Below are 19,652 nucleotides of genomic sequence, written 5' to 3'. Positions count from 1 at the left end.
GTGATCATCAGGTCAGGTTTGATCAGCGTGACATGATTTCTATTTATCCTGAAACTTTTAGCCTAATAAATAATGTTTATAGTTCATGAGCAGACAGTATTTGGGCTTATTAAATAATGAATTCAGGTCAGATTATCAGTGATCAAAAATGTAAATAATGAACAAATAATATAAAGACACAGTGCTGGTAAGAAATGTCCGTGTGGCTCTGCAGCAGGAACACAGACTGCAGCCTGGCCTTCATGTGCAGGTGTTTGTAAAACAGGTAACAGGTTACAGAGAGAAAACACTGTTACTGTGTGTTTTATTAGAATTAATACAGAGCACGTGTGCACACACTAACAGCTGTTAAAGCAGACTGACAGCTGATCCAGCGGTGATCAGCTGATGCGATCATCACAAATGGATGTCGCAGCACGTGACGGACGTCTCATGTCTCTTAAAAAACATTTCCTCGTTTCCTCTCTCCTTTCTTGGTTTCCTCGCATCTCTCCATGCATCTCTGGTGGGAGGGACTAAGACTCAAGTCAAAGACGCAAGTGAAGGAAGCATGGATGCAATTTAAGAGACATGAGAAGCAGCCAAGGAGATCACAGGAAAACGAGGGCAGGGAAAATACAAAAACGCAAAGAAGGGAGAGGCAGGAACGTGACAGTTTGACTTTATTTGTCACAAGCTTTGCAATAATAATCTCCCTCTGTAGACTTACAAATTGTGTGGTACCACAACATGTTGTCGGATACACGTCACTCATCCAAAGTACGATGTACAATGCAGTGTTGCCAACTCCTCATTACGGAAAGTAGCTATTGGCTGTCCTAAAAGTCGTTAGAAGTCGCTAAATGGCATCATCGCCTAATTCGCATAATTGTTAATTTGCATGTAATTGTAATGGACACTGTAGGAGAGAGGAATAACGTCGTGGGAGAAAGTGAGTAAAAAATACCCTGAATATGTTTACAACTATAAATGAACTTTCTTCTTTTGATTCTTGGTTTTTATTTTTTTATTTTGCCATTGAAATAGGCCATCACTTCTCAAAATAACTTCATGACTAATGCTTTGTCTAGACCCACATTACATAAATTAATTTTGTCCTTTATTGTTAGATGTTAGACTATCACAAAAAAAAAGTCATTTACATTTATTCATTTTCAGTGTGGACACGGAGTGGCGTGGGTCTCCTCTCCGCTCTGACTGCAGCTGGGAGTGCTGTGCGAGGCTAGTGTGAGACTGACCACCTGTGAGTGCTTTGGGATGGGGGAGGGGCTCACGGCAGCACCTGCTGCTCGTTGAGGACAGTAACTGCAGAACGATACGTGCTTTCACGTCAGAGTCTCCAAAACACCAGAAAAGTCTCCAATAACACCAGAAAAAGTCGCGAGATCTGTCGCTAGTCGCCAAGAGGATTTGGAAAGTTGCCAGATTTAGCTTGAAAGACGCCAAGTTGGCAACACCGGTACAATGAAAATAAAAACATTGTATGGCTGTGTATCAGATTGTGGGTATAAATCTTATTGGTGTTGAATTAACTTTTGTTATGTTCAGAGGGAAGACTATGGAACGCTAACGTCGGTGACTTTGTCGATGCCTGTTCAAAATTATGCAAACGTCAATAAATTATTTACAAACAATTCATGTTGTCATTCTTATATTACTATCACTTGTCTTTATAATCTCATGTCAAGTTAATTGGTGTAAATGCTGAAGGCAAAAAACCTCCTTCGACATTTTTCAACCGATTCAAACAAACATCAAAACGTTCAGCTCATTCGGGATCGGTGCGCTATAACTTTTGGTATTCATACAATTCAAAATTCTGAGTTATTCCCATTTTTCCTGAAAAAAAAAGGAACTCCATTCCACTTTTAGAATATTCACACATCTTTCAGCTTTTTCATGTCATTCATACTTTATTCAGAGTAACCTCCGAAAGGTTGCATAAAACGAGTGAAAAATGCTCAACATCAGAGTGGGGGATGTCATCGCCAGAGGGGAGCGGCTGCTGAAAAATAACTTGGACGCTTTCCAAACAAATTGCAACAGCACACGCAATGTTCACTCCACGTACAGTACATAATTTTGGCATCAAATCGTAGGTATTCTTGTGCTGCTTCTGTAAGATAGGTCATCTTTAGTATTTAGCTGCCCTGGCCACATTTCTGGCAGTAGAGACATAACCGCTTCCTCAGACCCTTGTGATGGTCACATTTAATTTTTGTGTTGATAGCATTTACGGTCTTGGCACAATGACAGAAGTTAGAGAGGGTGTTTTCACCTGTAATCTCAGTAAAATCAACTGCCCAGCCAAGGAGTCACACAGCTGCTGCTAATTAACCAGAGCCTCTACTCATGAACCATCGCCACAGCAACAGCTGAGTTCAGCAGGAGGTCACTTGAGTTCAGTTGGAGATCAGTTGAGACACTCACACACACACACACACACACACAGAGGACAGACATTTGAACACTCTCTCAAGCATTTTTCAATGCTGGTCTTCCATTTTAAACTCCCCCATTGTCCTCATCACCTCCTCAGTCATCTTCCTCACCTCCAGACTTTCAGTCATCTTCAGCTTCATTCAACCTCTTTCATACGTTGCTTATATTGCATCGTTTTTAACAGGCATCGACAGAATCACCTAAGTTGACGTGTGACAACACACAGGTGTAGAAACTATAGGCTAATTATTGTCAGGGGAGGACAGTATATAGCCTTGAACATCATGTCACAAACTTGTGGGTATGTCGAGGAGTTTGGATAGAGACCGTAAGTGAGACAGCGAGAGACGGTGAGAGATAGGTGAATGCTGAAGTTGTGCTGGTTACGCTGTGCTGAGAGAGGCTAGTGTAGCAGGTTTGTTGTGTCTGTCTGTGACAGTGTGGTCTGTGTGTATTTGTCATTGTGCTTCTATATCTTAATTATATCTGTTTGGGTGTGAAGAGGTGAGGGTAACCCAGCCAACATGTGTATGTGAAGTGAATTCACAGAGTGAATTCTCCCCCATGATGAGAATCACCTTGTTCCTTGCACCAATAAAGGTTCAACTTGTGAAGAGAACACCTCTCCAAAGTGCCAGAGAAATAAACATTCAATTCACAGGCAACATCTCTGGTGGCATTCCTGTCAGCTCATGGTGGATATACTCTGTATGCTTTCGGACAGTGGATTTTCTGCCTCCTCCCTTTTCGCAGTAAATCATTTGAAAAGCAAAAACCTCACCTCTCCCCTGTTTCTCGTAATCAATACATAAAATACAAAGTAAGCGTTTTTATACCACATAATTAACTAACCATTAAACACATTTTGCTCGTCCTGTTGAACCAACATGAAACTAATTTGTCCTTTTATAGTGTTGTACAGTTTTCATGCTGGAAAAGAAACTAAAATATTTAAACTGAGCATGGAGCTGCAGAGGAGCCGACCCCCAGCTGAAAAAGGCGCTTTCAGAGGCATCCATTGGTATCCAATTTTGTTATTTTGTTTTTTTTCCCACAAAAAATTGTGCATACATTTTCGTAAGATATCGTACAAAGTATGGCATGACAATACCGTGAAACAATGCAGAAATTATTACCAATATGTTCAAGTCCTGTTTGTCGGCAGCTTCTTGTGGCTCTGTTTTTGGCCTCCACCAATTCTAATAGGGAAGCATTTAGCTAGTTGCTAAATGTGTGGTGCTGAGCTGGCAGAACACAGTTGCCCTCATTTATCAATCTTGCGTGAAAACGGGTGCAGATCTGAGCGCAGAATTGGTCTTACGACAGGACACACGTGTGATTTAGGAAACATTCGTAACTGACCAATCCCAGCGTATGAATGATTGGGTCTTGATAAATGCGGCGGCTGAATTCGATCGTCATTAACATGTTACGCCCTTAAATATTCCTGGTGCCGAGGCCTAGCCCACTGAGGTCAAACATGGAGAGAAGAAACACTGTTAAGAAAAGAAACTTTTCCGAGATGGAAATCGGAGTTAACGGAGCTCATAAAAACGCTGTGTGGAAGAGGATAACGGAGGCAGTCAACAGCGTTGCCGTACAGGAACGGACACCGGCTAAGGTTTGAATAAAATTCTCAGTAACTTACTTAACCTATGCTTAATGATGATTTAAATGAATCTTTTATTCATCCACAGCCCAAAAGCTTATGCCTGCTAATTGATCAAGACAATTCTTTCCATTTAGGTCAAGAAAAAGTTTTTTTCAGACTCCAGCCTGATCCTGACGGGGACAGAGGAAAGAATTGCCTCGTTAATTGGGTCCGAGTCGATCTCTGGCATAAGTGATGGAGGAGACACAGACGCACTCGCGTCAGAGCCAGAGCAGAATGGTAACTAACAACCCCCCTTTTGCTTGCATTGTAAAATCTATCAATTTAACTCTGATTGTACACCATTTCTTACAAATAATTAGGCTTACACATGTTACAAGGGTACACATTTTTATTGTATGTTTAAATGTCTCAGAGCCAGGCGCCAGCAGTATGTCGGCCAGGTGTCCTCCCCAGAGCGGTCCCACTGAGTCAGGCTGCCGAGAGCGAGCGCGTGCCCTCTGCCCCCCGTGCTGCGCTGCCAAGACCAAACATCATCATGGCAGAGGTCCTGGAGAGACGAACAGAAATATGCCGTTTATTGGCCTCAGTTGTCGGCACACTTGAAGCAATAAATAACACATTAAAAGAAATTAACAAAACCCAAAAAAAGACTTAATAAAATGTTTAAATGACTAAATGTTGTCCATTGTCTGTGTTTAGTATGCCTTTAGCCAATTTCACCTAGGATACATTTCTGATTAAATACTGCAGCGCGTTTGCAAAAGTTTAAGGTATACTTTACATTTTAAAAGCGATTGATAAGGTCCTGTCTCCTCCGTATAGCCCCCAGTGGAGGCTGTGCTGGCCACGGTTCCCTGGGCATCTGCAGTGCGCCCTCCTGCAGCCGCGCGCCCACACAACTGTTCTGAAATATAAAAGAACCGTGCATCCCCCCCCGGCCACTTGGCCAACACGTTAAAAAGTGATAGCTTGGCATCACAAATCACCTGTACATTTATCGAGTGGTAGTTTTTGCGATTGATGAACGCGTAATCATTCATGGATGGTGCCTTCAGACGCACAAGTGCAATCAATCGCTCCAACTACATTTGGAAACCCAGCAATCTCATAAAATTGCCTTTTAAACACAGATTGCTGGGCATCATTGTATGGGAACCGAATGTACTTTCGGAAAGGGACTTTATTGCAGCCAACACTGCTGGCATCATCCTGCTGATGGTTGGCTGGGAGATCCCAGCCCTGTCCCCGATCTCCCACTGAAAGGTCCGGTGGCCAAAAACCCCAGCGTGGCGAGCACCTGCACTGGTACAGGTAAAGCATTTGACCGCCTGGTTTCCCTCTTCAAACTAGCCTCTAAATTGTTGCAAAAATCAATAAGAACATGCCTTGGGAGTTGAAAGCGACTAATCAGCCAAGCATCACTCTCCATGAGGAGATCCCTGCGGTCTCCGAAAACGCGCTCACGTCTGACATGCGCGTATTGTTCCTCCAAAAGAAGTAAATCTGCCATCGTCGGGATTTTATCTCTGTCAAAGCATCTGTTTAAATAGGGGAGTGAGTAAACATCTGACCAACCACAGTGCAAAAATGATTATCTTACCAGATGCTTTTAATTGTTGTTCTAATTGTGTCACACCCATCGGAAAAAACAAAAACAATTACACAATTTTGCGATAGGCTATTTGGAGTTCATTTGCAAACACAGATTTCTGCTTGTATTTATTATTATTTAAAATTTTAATGTGCAATAATTAGTTGTCATGTTTAGGCTATTTAGCCTATCATATTTTTTTTATTTTGCTAAAAAAGTGGTATCCGTAAAAACGTGGGCTTTTTTTAAAATTCATTTTATTTTGTTTTATTCGTTTTAAGAATCCGTTTTGATCTGTTCTGAATATATGGCTGCTTATGCTTAGATGACAGCTGAGGTTTGTTTAATAATTATTTTCAGACTCAGCCAGATTTTGCTGTGCTGCACCGCAAATCCACGGACTCAGATTTGCGTACACGAGCTCAGACCTGACGTGAGATCTGATCGTAGCGTCCGCTCACGTCCAAATTGATAAATGCCGAAGCTTGCGTGGAAATGGTCGAACGCACGGTTTTCTGCCGTACGTTCGTTTGATAAGTGAGGGCCACTGTGTGTTATTTGAGCATTTCTGCTATTAGCAGCTTGACAATACAGCTTTGTCTCAATTCAGGGGCTGCATCCTTCAAAGGACGAGGTCAACGGAAGACGAGTCATTTGTAGCCTGTGTAGACGCTAAGGCCAAACTGAAATGAGACGTGGTGCTACTCTTTAACGCTCATCACATATGTACCAATATCCAATCCAATCAATCAATACAGTTCGTTATAAATGAAGCTAGACTGTGACAGCCTCAGATCTGTATTAATTGATACATGAGCCAGGATTGGATGAGCCGGCATTGTCACCGTTGTCACACATTCTTTAAAGTGTTTTTTGTCCTCACAGGTATCAGAGCCTCTCAAACTAGTTGGGATGGATCTGGTGGGTAAGCTCACTCAAACAGATGGTGGGAACCAGTACATATGTGTCATGGTTGATTATTTCAACAAATGGGCAGATGCCTACCCACCAAAGAGTAAAACAGCAGATGAGGTGACAGATTGTGTTTTTATTTTCCTTTACAAATTTGGCTCACCTAGAAGACTACTAACAGACCAGGGCTCTGAGTTTCACAATACGGTCAAGCAATGGTGTATTATGAATACCAATATGAAACTGTTGTGCTGAAATACTGTAAGTTTTTATACATTCAAGGTGAACTACGGCTTGTTCGAGAGGCTGGGCATACAGAGAAGCCTGTGCTCACCATACCATCCACAGACCAATGGTCTTGTGGAGAAACTGAATGGTACTATACAGAGGTACGTTGTTTTTTTTTATAAACTGAGTTCTAGTTCCTGCTCCTTTCCTTTGAACAAGTAAAACAAGTAGTTATACTTTCTTAAAATGTTACTATATTGCACATGAGAACCCAAATTTTCTCCTGCCTCATCGTGCCTGTACTTCAATTTTCCATTTTCCTGAATAAATTGGTTAGTTGTTGATCTCTACATTCTGATTGATTTTTGGCAGGTAACGGTAGAGAAGGTCTGCACGTTGGTGCAGAATGATACGGTGTGTGAAAGCCGAAAACTTCAGGACTCTGAGGTGAAGAAAAATGTGAAAAGGCGACAAGACAAGGTCCGAAAAAGGAACGAGGAGAGGGGCCAGGAGGACATCTGGTCTTGAGCCAAAATGTGTGTCAGGAAAAAGCAAAGGCGGTAAGCTGGAGGAAGACGTGCTGGGTCCCTTCAAGATCCTAAAACTGGATGGGAAAAGTGCAGACCAGGTTTCAGAAAAGGGCAAAAAAAAACCCCATAAAAGTTCAACATTTACCATTTTATAACACATTATTTTCAGCCAGAGGAGAGGATCCCTGCCAAATTGAAAAAAGTGATGCTTCTCCTCTGGCTGGCCCATCACAGGCATCAGACTGAACGTACCCCTTACAAGTACCCCGAACATCCTGATGCCGAAATATGAGTAGACTGAAAATGTACACTCCAAATTTTGCATTTCCCAAATAACTGACATTGATATCTTTACAGTAATCCGAGGCATATGGGCAGGGAGGAGGACACAGACCTTGTGGTCGAAAATTGGGCCTTATAACGTCTACTCGGAGAACCTTGGAGCCTGGGGTTGGAGAGTGCGGTATTTTACTCTTGTTGACATTATTATTGGACTAATATTTATTTTAGCTTGTTGGAGAAAAAGCAGATAACATGTTATTGTTGTACTTTATAGATGGTGAACGCCTAGCTGAGCACTGTAATGCGAAACAACCGTTACTCTGGTGATAGATTCATACGCCACTACTTCCCTCTAGCAGGGAAAACACAAGGATTTGAGAGGAGTAAGTAGAATTTTGTTTCAGTTTTACATTTGCAATACAGTTATCTTTGTCTATAATTAGTTGGGTTTTTTTTTAGCTGGACCTCATGAAATATGACGCGGCAATTGAAGGTGCCATGATGGTCACTGGACACTCATTGTAATTAATCGGCACAAACATGAGACTGTCTGTTGTATGAGGGGTCGACTTTTTTGTTCTTTCATAGATATGGATCTTAAGGAGTTGAGGTCGGTCAACATTGACTCATTTGAGGCAACCAAATCCAGAATTGTAAAGATGTGACAAGGTGAGTGAATGTGTTTATTAGACAATGCATTTTGGAAAATATTTAGGGAGCAACACAGGGCATGCTAATTAAATTTCATTATAACCACTGTTCATTAACCTAACTCACCCTTGGGAATTATTGAACATGATTGAACTAATTAATCTGTACTCTATGTGTCAGGCAATCGTCAGGAAAAAGTGTCCTGTAATAGGGAAAAGGGCATGTTCCACCACTGCCCATCCCAAACAGCAGGAGCATCATGTGGGGTTTTTGTGTGGAAGGCAACAAGTTTTATTTTTTCTAAATCTCTGGCCATCAGTCATTATGAAGTCAGACCAGGAGGGTGTGACCTAACTTGCATATCTTTTCACTTTTGGAGGACAATGGAGCAACTAAAGGCACATGGGAACACACTCACTCCACTATGACTCGCTCACCTTGGATGCAGAATGGTTTTATTGAAGCATTGACAAAAGTCAAATTGTGGCACTGGGAATCGTATTCTCTCGTGTCTCCAATGTCCTCGGTGTGGTGGCTTTAAAAAATATTAGTACTGATATTAATAGTGAATTGTGGGGTTCCCGAGTTCGACTCCAGCATTCGTCATTTTGCTTTTCTATGGGGACAGATGACTGTTATTTTCCAAATGACGAAAGCTGATTGTTCATGTATTCTGTTTGAGACCAAAATGAATGTTTTGTCTCAAGATAAAGTGAAAAGATTATAGTTATCAAAACATTTATTTCCTGGTTAGTAGGCAAGGGATCTGACAAATATGTCACTTTAGATTGTCACTTATGTCATTCTTGTTTACCAATTGCATATACCTCTTATTTAATTTTATTTTGATCTATTCCTATTCTATTTGTACTATCCTTCCTGCTATTTGTGCTGTTGCAACACCCAAACTTCCCCTCTGGAGATAAATAAAGTACTATCTTATCTTGTCTTGTCTTATCTTAATCTTTGTAATGTAGGCCTATGCCTATTTGCAGGCCACAAAAATGTATTTTTGGAAATAAAAACCTTTGAAAGCCTGTTTTGTTTATGTTCATAATTAAAATACTTTAGTTAGTCGTTTAGTCTATTTTATACCAAGGTTTAAACTGTAAAATAAAACTACTGTCTGGGGTTGTCATTGTTTGGTTTTGTGTTTAGTTTGCGTTCCTGTCATGATTTTGTTATGTATTTCATAGTTTAGATATCATTTCCTGGTGTTTTACTGTCACAGTCTTGAGTTTGGTTTTAGTGTTTCCTGTTTTATATTGTAGTTTTCGCCCCATGTATGTCTTGTCTTGTTTAACTTCCTCGTTTTGTCACAGTTCAAGATAAAAGCAAAAAGGTAGAGGACATAGATGCAGACAATGAAATTATTTCATAGCAAAAAAATACAAAACAAAGGCAAAAACATAAGTCCAACATAAAGCAGCCACAAGGAAAACCCACAATGCGAACACTAGCGACAAAATATCAGGACCAAAGATGACAAACGAACTAGCACAGGGACATGGGAAGACGAAGATTAAATGCACTGGGGAGGTGAGACTAATCAGCCACAGGTGAGACAATCAAGGGAGCAGGTGAAAACAATAAGGGCAGGGCACATAATCAAACAGGCAGGGAAATACACACATAGGCAGGAAGTTAAACAGAGCAAGACTTAAATGGCGCGAAAACTACAAAATAAAACTGGAAACACTAAAACCAAACTCAAGACTGTGACGGTAAAACACCTGGAGATTATATCTACACAATGAAATGCATAACTAACTAAATCATGACAGGAACACAAACTGAACACAAAGCAAACAATGACAACCCATGAAAACTACAAGTAACCTAATGTAGTGCTTCACCGGGACCACCCAGCACGTACCCCTAAATTTGAAGTGTCACATCTTTAACAAATCCTGCCTGGGCACCTTAGCCGGTCTCTTACATGATATTTCCTCGCCCGTTTCTCTGTTGGGGTGACAGTACAGGCGATGACAAAAATTGACATGATTGTCACACATTCTTTAAAGAGGATGAGCAATTTCAGCAATGCAGAGAAACACTGAGAAGTTGTTGCCGTTGGTGGAGAACGTGTCCCAAAATAAACAGCCCAATTTTGAAAATTGTCTATTGTTAAAATTTAATTTTAAGTTTACATTTTATTTGTGTATTTATGGTTTATTTATTTGTTATTCATACCTCTGTGTTACATTTTTAAAATAAATTCCTAGAGCTTGAATTTGGGTTCTTGAAATTCTGGGTGTTAAACTTTGCAGTGCATCTTCTCCTTTTGCTTCAATTCACCTGGGGTCCGTTTCACAAAGCACAAACTGCAATACTTGGACCGCCAGATTGGGAGGGCAGGTCTAGAAATTGAAATACTGGAGCACAAGTTAGAGGTGGGTGCATGGTCACAGGTGAATTATGTTAATTATGTTAACTATTGGAACATTAACTAAACTAACTCTTGTATTTGTAGGAAATAAACAAGACCAAATGAAATGTGTATTATGTCTTTATTTGACTGCTGTGGTGGTGGTGATGATGGTGACCTAATCTCTGAAGTGAGTATGGCATATGGTGTCTCTGGCTGCTCTGCCGTCCTGCATAGCTGGCAGGTGGATGGGGTCATCATCAGGGTCTTCAATTTGTAGGGCAGGGTGTTGCTCTCCTCTAATAGTGTCAATATTATGAAGAACGACACATGCCACAATAATATCACAGGCCCTCTCAGGGGTCACCCTGAGGTGACGTAGGCACTGGAAACGGGCTCTCGTCCTGCAGTGAGCCCGGTTGAAGTTCTGTTGGGGGCCTGGTTCAGAGTCAGGGTAAGGGGTCAGCAGCCAAGGTTGGCATGGGTAACCCCTGTCACCCAGCAGAAGGCCATCAAACTCTCTTGTCATGTATAGTGGATACATTAGAGTATATTAAAGGAGGGAGACAAGTGAATTATATTGTGCAAATCTTGAGGCTGCTTACCACGTTGCAGTCTGTTGCTCAGGTTAGACTGGCGATAAATCCTTGAGTCATGAACAGACCCAGGCCACTTGGCCTCCACATTATGTATGCAGCATCACATATGATCTTGACAGTGCAGAGAATGACAGATGTTGAACTATGATGCGGTCTTTAACATTTTGAAACAGTAGTCAATCTACATGTACCTGCACATTTATGCTGTGAATTGACTTCCTATTCACATAATCTGCTTCATTATGTGAGGGAGCCGTGATGGGGATGTGTGTGCCATCTATGCAGCCAATCACACTGGGAAATCCTGAAATAAATTAAAATGACTAATCCCAGTCTGAGGTTGCAGCACAATGTCATTAACAGAATATAATTTAAAATTAATTTAACGGATCTCTACATCATTCACCTGCATCCTGTGGAACTCCTCCTTGATGGCTCTGACAGGTTTATGTCCAGGGAAAACGACAAAGATGGGTAATAGCCGTTTCAGGGCGAGGCACACTTTTCTGACTGCCCTGCATACAGTTGCCTTACTCAGGTGCTCTGCATCTCCGACATTATACAAAAAACTCCCATTTGCAAAGAAACGCAGCGCAACACATAATATCTGCTGGGATGTGAGAGCATGACTACGGTTGGTAATGTTGCAAATGTAAGGACGGATGAGGTTGTGTAAGTAGATGATGGACTGTGACGTGAAACGGTACCGCTCAAAAAGATAATTGTCTGGAAATGCTAGAACATCTATGCGCGGTCTGATAACCATCTCCCGACGAATATTTAATTTTCTGCAGAAAAACTCAGTTTCCCTCATTTCAGTGATATCACAAAGTAAATAACACACCTACAAGATAGTGAAGCTGTTGACACTCAAAATGTACTACATTAAGCACCCATGATTAAGAAACGTAAACCTCACACAGAAGGCTTTGGTAGCAGTTCCTCAGGACACTGATTAAACTGTTACCTTCATGTAGTACAGGGCAGTTTATTCCATTATAGGTAAAACACAGGAATGTGGTACAACTAAAATGACAAAATAGCAATATACATAACTGGAAAACAAGGGTTACAGGCACACGGCTTAGCAAAGTGTGGTGTGGCGCACGCTGACGGATCTTAACTCCATGCACAGGTCGATGATGAGCAGGGAGAGGAGGGGCAGCTCTTTTAACAGTTTATTGTAAAGTCACGACTTGAAATGTGTTAGCTGATCTGATTGGTCTCCCGATTATAATAATAATGACAACATAATATTAACAGATTGATTTTAAAGACAAATACATTTTTTGATCACACGTATTTGTGGCCATGATCAGTGGAAACTAAGAGCGTGACAGCCCTTATAATAGGTGTGCTGCAATTACCACCACATCTCTGCAGACAATATTTTCACTCTCTGATGCTGATTTTATTTCATTGTTTTATATTGTTTCCTTTTTAGTTGTTTTAAAATGTAAAGTGCCTTTGAGTATGATGAAAAGCACTATATAAATAAAATGCATTATTATTATTTATTATCTGTGCGATGCATCGGCACCGGAGCCGTTTGCTCTGCAGCGCACTATTGGGTGCATTCAACCCTCTGCATGCGCTTTGAGAATGAGGGGGGCGCAAAAGCCGTGCAATCCTTTAATGAATTCCCCCGACAGTTTAATAAATGAGGCCCCAGCTCTTTGTTCTACAAGTGACTTGTGATGAGCATCATCATCTTTGTTTGGCAAAGACCTCTTCGAGTGTCTTTTTGGAGCTCCTGTGTATCACACAAACTGTGGCACAAGAGCTGGACCCAAAAGCACGACTCAAGAGGCAAAGTAAAAAGGCAAGGTCTTGTTGGTAATCAGTCCAAGGTTTGTTACACAGGCAGGCAAAATAGACATCCAACGGGGCTAGGCTAAGGCTGGGTCAACAGGAACAAAACATGGTCAAATTCACAAAGAAGTCTCACTCGGAAAAAAGGCTGGAACGCTTGCCACAGAGGAACAACGACAGACTGGTACAGAAGGAGGGAGCATGCAGACTATATACTGTGGGGGAGGTGATCACAGCTAGGCACAGGTGGACACAATCAGTGGCAGGGAGTGCTCTGAAATGAGAGAGACATTAAGACACACCTTCGAAGACAAACAGGACATGAAATAACATCAAGAAAAAAAATACATAACTTAAGCCGAGGAGCTGTTCATTATACTGTGGCAATAGCTACTGTCTCCACCAGTGAGGCTCCACCTTTCCAAATATCAGGGCTGAGGTCCAGAATGTGTGTCCTTTAAATGACAAGGAATTAGCTCAATTTCCTCTACAATCTTTTTCACAGCGGATATTTTTTACATCCAACAGCAGGAAAGGCACAGGTGTTTATAGTAGCATTAATGATGGCTGTGTTCCATTTAGCTGCTTCAATTTCATTGTCTTGGTTGTCTGCATGCTCACTGCCTGTCATGGCTTTCTCAGACACCTGAATAGAACCGCACCATTGTTGAAGTTATTATTAACACCTGTGCTTTTCCTCTTGTTGGATGTAAAAATGTCTGCTGTGAAATAAGCCCAACACCTTGAATCCCATTCAGAGCTTGTTAGTTCAGAAATCTAATAATGTCAAGAACCACACCTGCGGCTTCAGCATGGTCCTTTGTTTCCTTGGCCTTCAGATTTTTCCATCTGAATTAAGCTTCCTGATCCTCCTGTTGCCAAACCCAATGGCATCAACATTTTGGGTTATTTAAACCCAAATAATAAAATAACTATTTATATAGCACCTTTAAAAACAAAAGTTTACAAAGTGCTTTGACAACCAAGCAAATCATAAAACTAGCAAATAATCACAAAAAGAAGCAAGCACAAAACCAGCAGTCACAAAACAAGCTAGGCACAAAAACAGGCAAAGCACAAGACCCAATAGGCAACAGGAGAACCCACACAACATGGCCGGACACAAGACCAAGAGTTTAGGTTTTAAACAAGAAGGTTGAGGACCCAGATGCAGACTTAGATATAATTTAATAAACAAAAGGCAAAAAACAAAATTCAAAATCCAACAAAAGACAAAAAAGGAAAATCTAATTGAATCATCCGGGTCAGGAGTTCAAGGGTACAAAGTTCAGTTAACAGCCAGGGACTGTTGAGGGGCAAATTCCAAGAAAATGCCTTCAGGAGGGCGGCCAGGGGGCTGACCAGGCGGGCGAAGCCTCTCTGGAGGACGGGCAGAGGGCCATCCAGAACGGCGGAGCCTCTCCGGAGGACGGGCAGGTGTTGGCCGGGCCGCCGAAGGGGAACCAGGACCGGGAGGGTGGAGGGGGTCCGGAGTAGGGACTCAGGACAAGTGTTCATCAACGTGGGACAACAGTGAACAGTGTTCATCAACGTGGGACAACAGTCAGGAGGATGGGAATCCTCCTGCTGGACTCGGGGAGCCGCCTGGACCCGGGGAGCAGGAGTCGGCCTCGGAGCCGACCGGAACACAGGAGCAGGAGTCGGCAGAGCCTCCGACCGGAACACAGGAGTCGGCAGGACCTCCGACCGAAACACAGGAGAAGGAGTCGGCAGGACCTCCGACCTGAACACAGGGGCAGGAGTTACTGGGGAGCTAGGCAATGAGGCTCTGGGGCTCTGGGCAGGGGAGAGGAGCGAGGAAGACAAGAGCCACAATGGCCATGTCTTTTCCTGGTGCCTCCACGGGAGCCAGGAAAAATGGCCAAGCGAGTCCCAGTCCCGGGACACTGCTCAAAATCAACATCTCCTCTCACCTCTCTCAAAAAGTTCTGAAAAAATTAAATTTTAGCAAAACAATCAAAATCTGCAAAGTCTGCTGGGTCCACGTGTGCCAGTTCATTCTTTCACAGTTAAACAAAAAGGTGAGGACCCAGAAGCAGACTTATACGGATTTAATTAAATAAAAGGCAAAAATGCACAAACAAAATCTAAACTCCAACAACAGACAGAAAGAAAAATCAAAAGACAGAGCAAAAAACTTACAAACAAAACCGGGAAAAGGGTAATCCAAGGGAACATGAGGAGCAACGAGGAAATCAGGGGAGGCAGGAAGATAATCCAGAGTAAGGTCAGGGACATAGACTCACACACGATGGACGACAATGAACTGGCAACAAGACAGGGGAGCACAAAGTCTAAATAAACTTAGGAGGTGAGGCTAGTCAGACACAGGTGAGACAATCAAGGGGCAGGTGAAAACAATCAGGGCAGGGCACATAATCAAACAAGCGGGAAACACAAAGGCAGGAAGTGGACCAACAGGAGAGACAAGGTGACAAAGTAAAACAGGAAATGATCTAATCAAAAAGACACAAGTGAAATACTTAACAAGACTAAATTGTGACCCAAACATGGAATACACTAAACACAAAACTAAACAATGAGAACTCATGACAGGGAGACAAAGTGACATGGTAAAACAAGAAATAATATCTGAACCCTGAAATACAAGTCAACAACATTGCTAAACATTAATAACTCATGACACTATTAGTACTTTCCTGTCAATGTAAAACCCCAGCATATGCTTATCTCCCGCTCTCTGTTAGATTTATCTGCGTCTCTCTTGAGATTCATTATTATCATTTGCCGTACATTACTTGCCTTACTTTTTTTCTTTGCTTCTTTAACAATCCCGGAACCCACTGACTAATTTATAGTTTGGATACAATGCTTAAGAATTGATTGTTAGCTCCATAGACTGTCCACAGAAGGCTCACATATTTCATGACATGCAGGTGGTGGGTTAGATGGCAGGCTAGCCAGCTCAGGAGGGGAAGGCTGCAGGCTTAAAAAGCCAAGGTTTACAGAATTCAGAATTTGCTGAGAGGATGGCTGTAGGCTTGCAAGCTGGAATCTAGAGGCTGCAGTGTAGATTTGCTTAAAATCTACACTTTAAAGGTCTGTGGTCCTCGCAGGTCATTCATACATTCATTCAGTCGTACTCAGACATTTCAAGTCATCCTGATCCTTCACACATCTGGCACCACAGCACCACTTTACTGTCTGGGAACTGGTGTCTCTGGCAATGACCGGCCAGCCTCAACCTCCTGGATGCTATTTTCTCACTCAACCTTGATGGTAACATGTGAGCCATGTATAATGTTCAGAACTACACAGAGTATTCTGGTGTAGCATCCATCCAGGGACTTCTGTTGGGTAGATGGCACTGGTGGCAATTCCAACCTGGAAATTGATGGCTTCAGGGAACCCTTTCATCTTGACAGAGACCCCACGGTGACCGGTTAGTCACTCGGTGGAGGTTTGTGTCTTTATGTCAACAAAAAATGGTGTAGCACAGTGGTTGTTAGGGAAACATTACACCGGACAGTGAACTTCTGTCTGTGTCTCTACGGCCTTTTTATTTACCACAGGAATTCCCATGCGTTTGTTACATTGGTATATATTCACCCGAAGGCTAATACCGAGAATGCTACTCAGGCTATGGTAAAAACAGTGCAAAGGCTTCAGGGGATTGCACCCGATGCACCGATTTTAACAACTGTAAACCCGGGAAGTCTCTTATCAATATGTCACATGTCCACCACGACTTACGAAAAACTCTGGACCTTTGTTTCGGATCCATAAAAGGGGCTTTTAAATCTCTTCTGAGAGCTCCACTTGGGCTGTCGGATCACAACACAGTCTATTTGGTTCCGTCCTACAAACCAGTCCTGAAGAGAAACAAGCCGGAATGAAGATTGGTTCCGGTTTGGTCGGAGGAGTCAATTCACTGCCTTCAGGACTGTTTTAATTGCACAGACTGGGACTTTTTCAAAAATTCCTGTGTTGATCTTGATGAACTGACAGAAACTGTGTCAGCATAGGTCACTTTTTGTGAGAATTCAGTTATTCCCAAGAAGTCTGTTTTACTTTATCCAAACAACAAACCATGGGTCTCAAAATCTCTTAAAAGCGCCATCATCCAGCGAAATATCAGTTTTAACAATGGTGATGTGATTGGATATAGGGAATTACAAAAACAAGTTAAAAGATATCTTAAAATTGCTAAGTGCAACTACAAGGACAAAGTGCAAGACATGTTAAGCTCTGGTAACTCACACCCTGCATGCGAGGGGGTCAAATCCATGATGGGGATGCAGCCCAAGACAGGCAACATTTCCTTTCATGGTTTGACAGACTCTGACCTCTCTAATGAGCTAAACATATTTTAAAATCGTTTTAATGTCCATGATTTTAGTGAGGAACACTGTTTTTAATCCTGACTAGTGCACTGTGCAGGTAGACAAGGCGAGAGCACAGAAGATTTTCCGTGGCATAAAGGAAAAGAAAAGCCCAGGACCGAATGGCATCGGAGGTCGTCTTCCCAAAACTGTGCTGTACAGCCTGCAGATATTTTTAGCTTAATTTTTAACTATTCTCTACAGCTTCATCGGGTTCCTTGTCTCTGAAAGGACTCCATCATTGTACCTGTACCCAAAATGCTGTGCTCCCAAGTCACTTAATGACCACAGGCCTGTTGCGCTGAATTCTCTAGTAATGAAGTCGTTTGAAAAGATTGTAAAGGGTGGTCTTACGAACTCTGTGCAGGACAACGTAGACCCACTTCAGTTTGCCTTCAGGTCAGGCAGGGGGGGTTGAGGATGCAATTGCAACCCTTTTAACATGATTTTAACTCATCTTGACGGAGCAAAAAAGGTTTGTACGACTTCTCATCAGCTTTTAACTGCATCCAGCCTCACGAAAAACTACAGAGCTTCCATAACATTGATCTTGGCCTGATCAGCTGACAGATCACAGCATGTGAGGGTAAATGGGGTCGGTTTTTTTTATTTTTTCTTCTACTGGGTCACCACAAGGGTGCGTTCTTTCTCTGCTTTTATTTGTTTTATATACAAATGAATGCCGGAGTCAACATGCAGGGCATCATGTCATAACATTTGCTGATGATTCTGTAATTGTGTCTCTGCTTCTTAATGATGACCCGGATCATGGCCCTGTTTTAGCGGATTTTATTAATTGGTGTGAATTGTCCTTTTTAGAAATGAATGTGTAAAAAAGCAAGGAGGTGGCAGAGGATTTCAGAAAGAAAACCCACTGCCATCACTCCAGCTGTCATTAGTGGTCAAAATGTTCAGTCTGTGAGGCAATATAAATACCTTAGTACCATTGTGGACGATGAACTGACCTTTGAGCCCTCAGGTTGACGCTGTTCGCAAAAAAGGTTTATTCTTCTTTTATTGAATCCATTCTTATATTCTCCTTTAACGGATCTCCTAATTTCAAAAATAAAAACAGGATGCTGGGCATGGTCAAGACCTGCTGCATAATTGTAGACACCACGTTGAATGACCTGACTGAGGTGTTCAACATCAGGACTCTTAAGAAGGCCCAGTCAACCCTGAATGAAACCCTCTTTTTAAGGAGTCCTTGCTGCTTCCTTCTTGCCACATTTACATTGTACACTCTTTTGTCCCAACTGCCATCAGCCTTTTAAATAGCCTAAAGTGATGTTTATTTATTGATGCATTGCCTTTTTTTTAACATTTCGTGTGTTCTAATTTAACCGTTTCTTGTTGGTGTGATTGTTGTGTGGTACTGCTGGCTATAAAACAAATTGCCCCTCTGGGATAATAAAGACATCCTTGATCCTTCAGGATCCAGCATTCACATCTGTGTAGGCGAATGGACACCATGATGGCAGAGACGAAGCTGAGCTTTGTATGTTTAGGGAAGTTGGACCATACTATTCAAAGCCTTCACTAGAGCCTTTCTCATTAGCCATGGCTTGAGTGACACTTTCCTTCATGCCATGAACAGGGCTGCATTTCTGATTTACTCAGAGGTAGCCTTTGTCCATATATTTTTTATGCAAATGAGGTCATGAATAGGTTGGTCAAAGGCCGCTGGGTCCATGGTTGGCCAGTATCAGGTTGGGTCGTAATACAGAAGGAGTTGACCCAATAGCAGACTTAAAGAAGGATTTTTTTTCAGGCATTAAGATATCCAAGAAAAAAAATCAAGGCCCAGCGAAACAGGTAAAAACAATTGTAAAGCCATGACATGACACAGTTCTATAATTTAAACAATAATTCCCGTTCTTTTTTTTTTTCAGAGAGAGAATAAACTATTACAGAATAAACGTAAAGAAAAGAGGAAAAAAAAGACAAAATCTAAATACGGAGCAGTTTATTTAAACTACCAATTCACCATATTTACCCAATTCTGTCACCAGTCTCAAATGAAGTGATTGAAAGATCCTGTGCTGACATTTTCCAAATGTCTGCTCCAGTCAGTTGTATGAATAGGGGTCAATTCTGGTACCTAAAAGAAATCCTTTCAGAAACCCTTCCCTTAAATAATCTTAGGTTTCTTTTTTTATTATTTACACGATCACACCTTATCTGAACCTAGTCTGAGTCCCATAAAAAATCCCTGTTTTAGTGTAAACAGAATCAGAGTTGAGTCTTAATATGAACAC

At 41.8% G+C, this 19,652-nt stretch overlaps 1 pseudogene; it reads right to left on the bottom strand.

The window, feature by feature from the left end:
* Positions 1 to 10,797: 10,797 nt before the first annotated feature.
* Positions 10,798 to 11,984, bottom strand: LOC138588854 (putative nuclease HARBI1; annotated as a pseudogene).
* Positions 11,985 to 19,652: the final 7,668 nt, after the last annotated feature.

The sequence above is a fragment of the Semicossyphus pulcher genome, unplaced genomic scaffold (genome assembly GCF_022749685.1).
Source record: "Semicossyphus pulcher isolate SPU_LCO1_2020_fin unplaced genomic scaffold, fSemPul1.0.p SCAF_12, whole genome shotgun sequence".
Taxonomy (NCBI): Eukaryota; Metazoa; Chordata; class Actinopteri; order Labriformes; family Labridae; genus Semicossyphus; species Semicossyphus pulcher.
The sequence above is the reverse complement of the archived record's forward strand: the minus strand, read 5'-3'. Positions and strand labels throughout refer to the sequence as shown.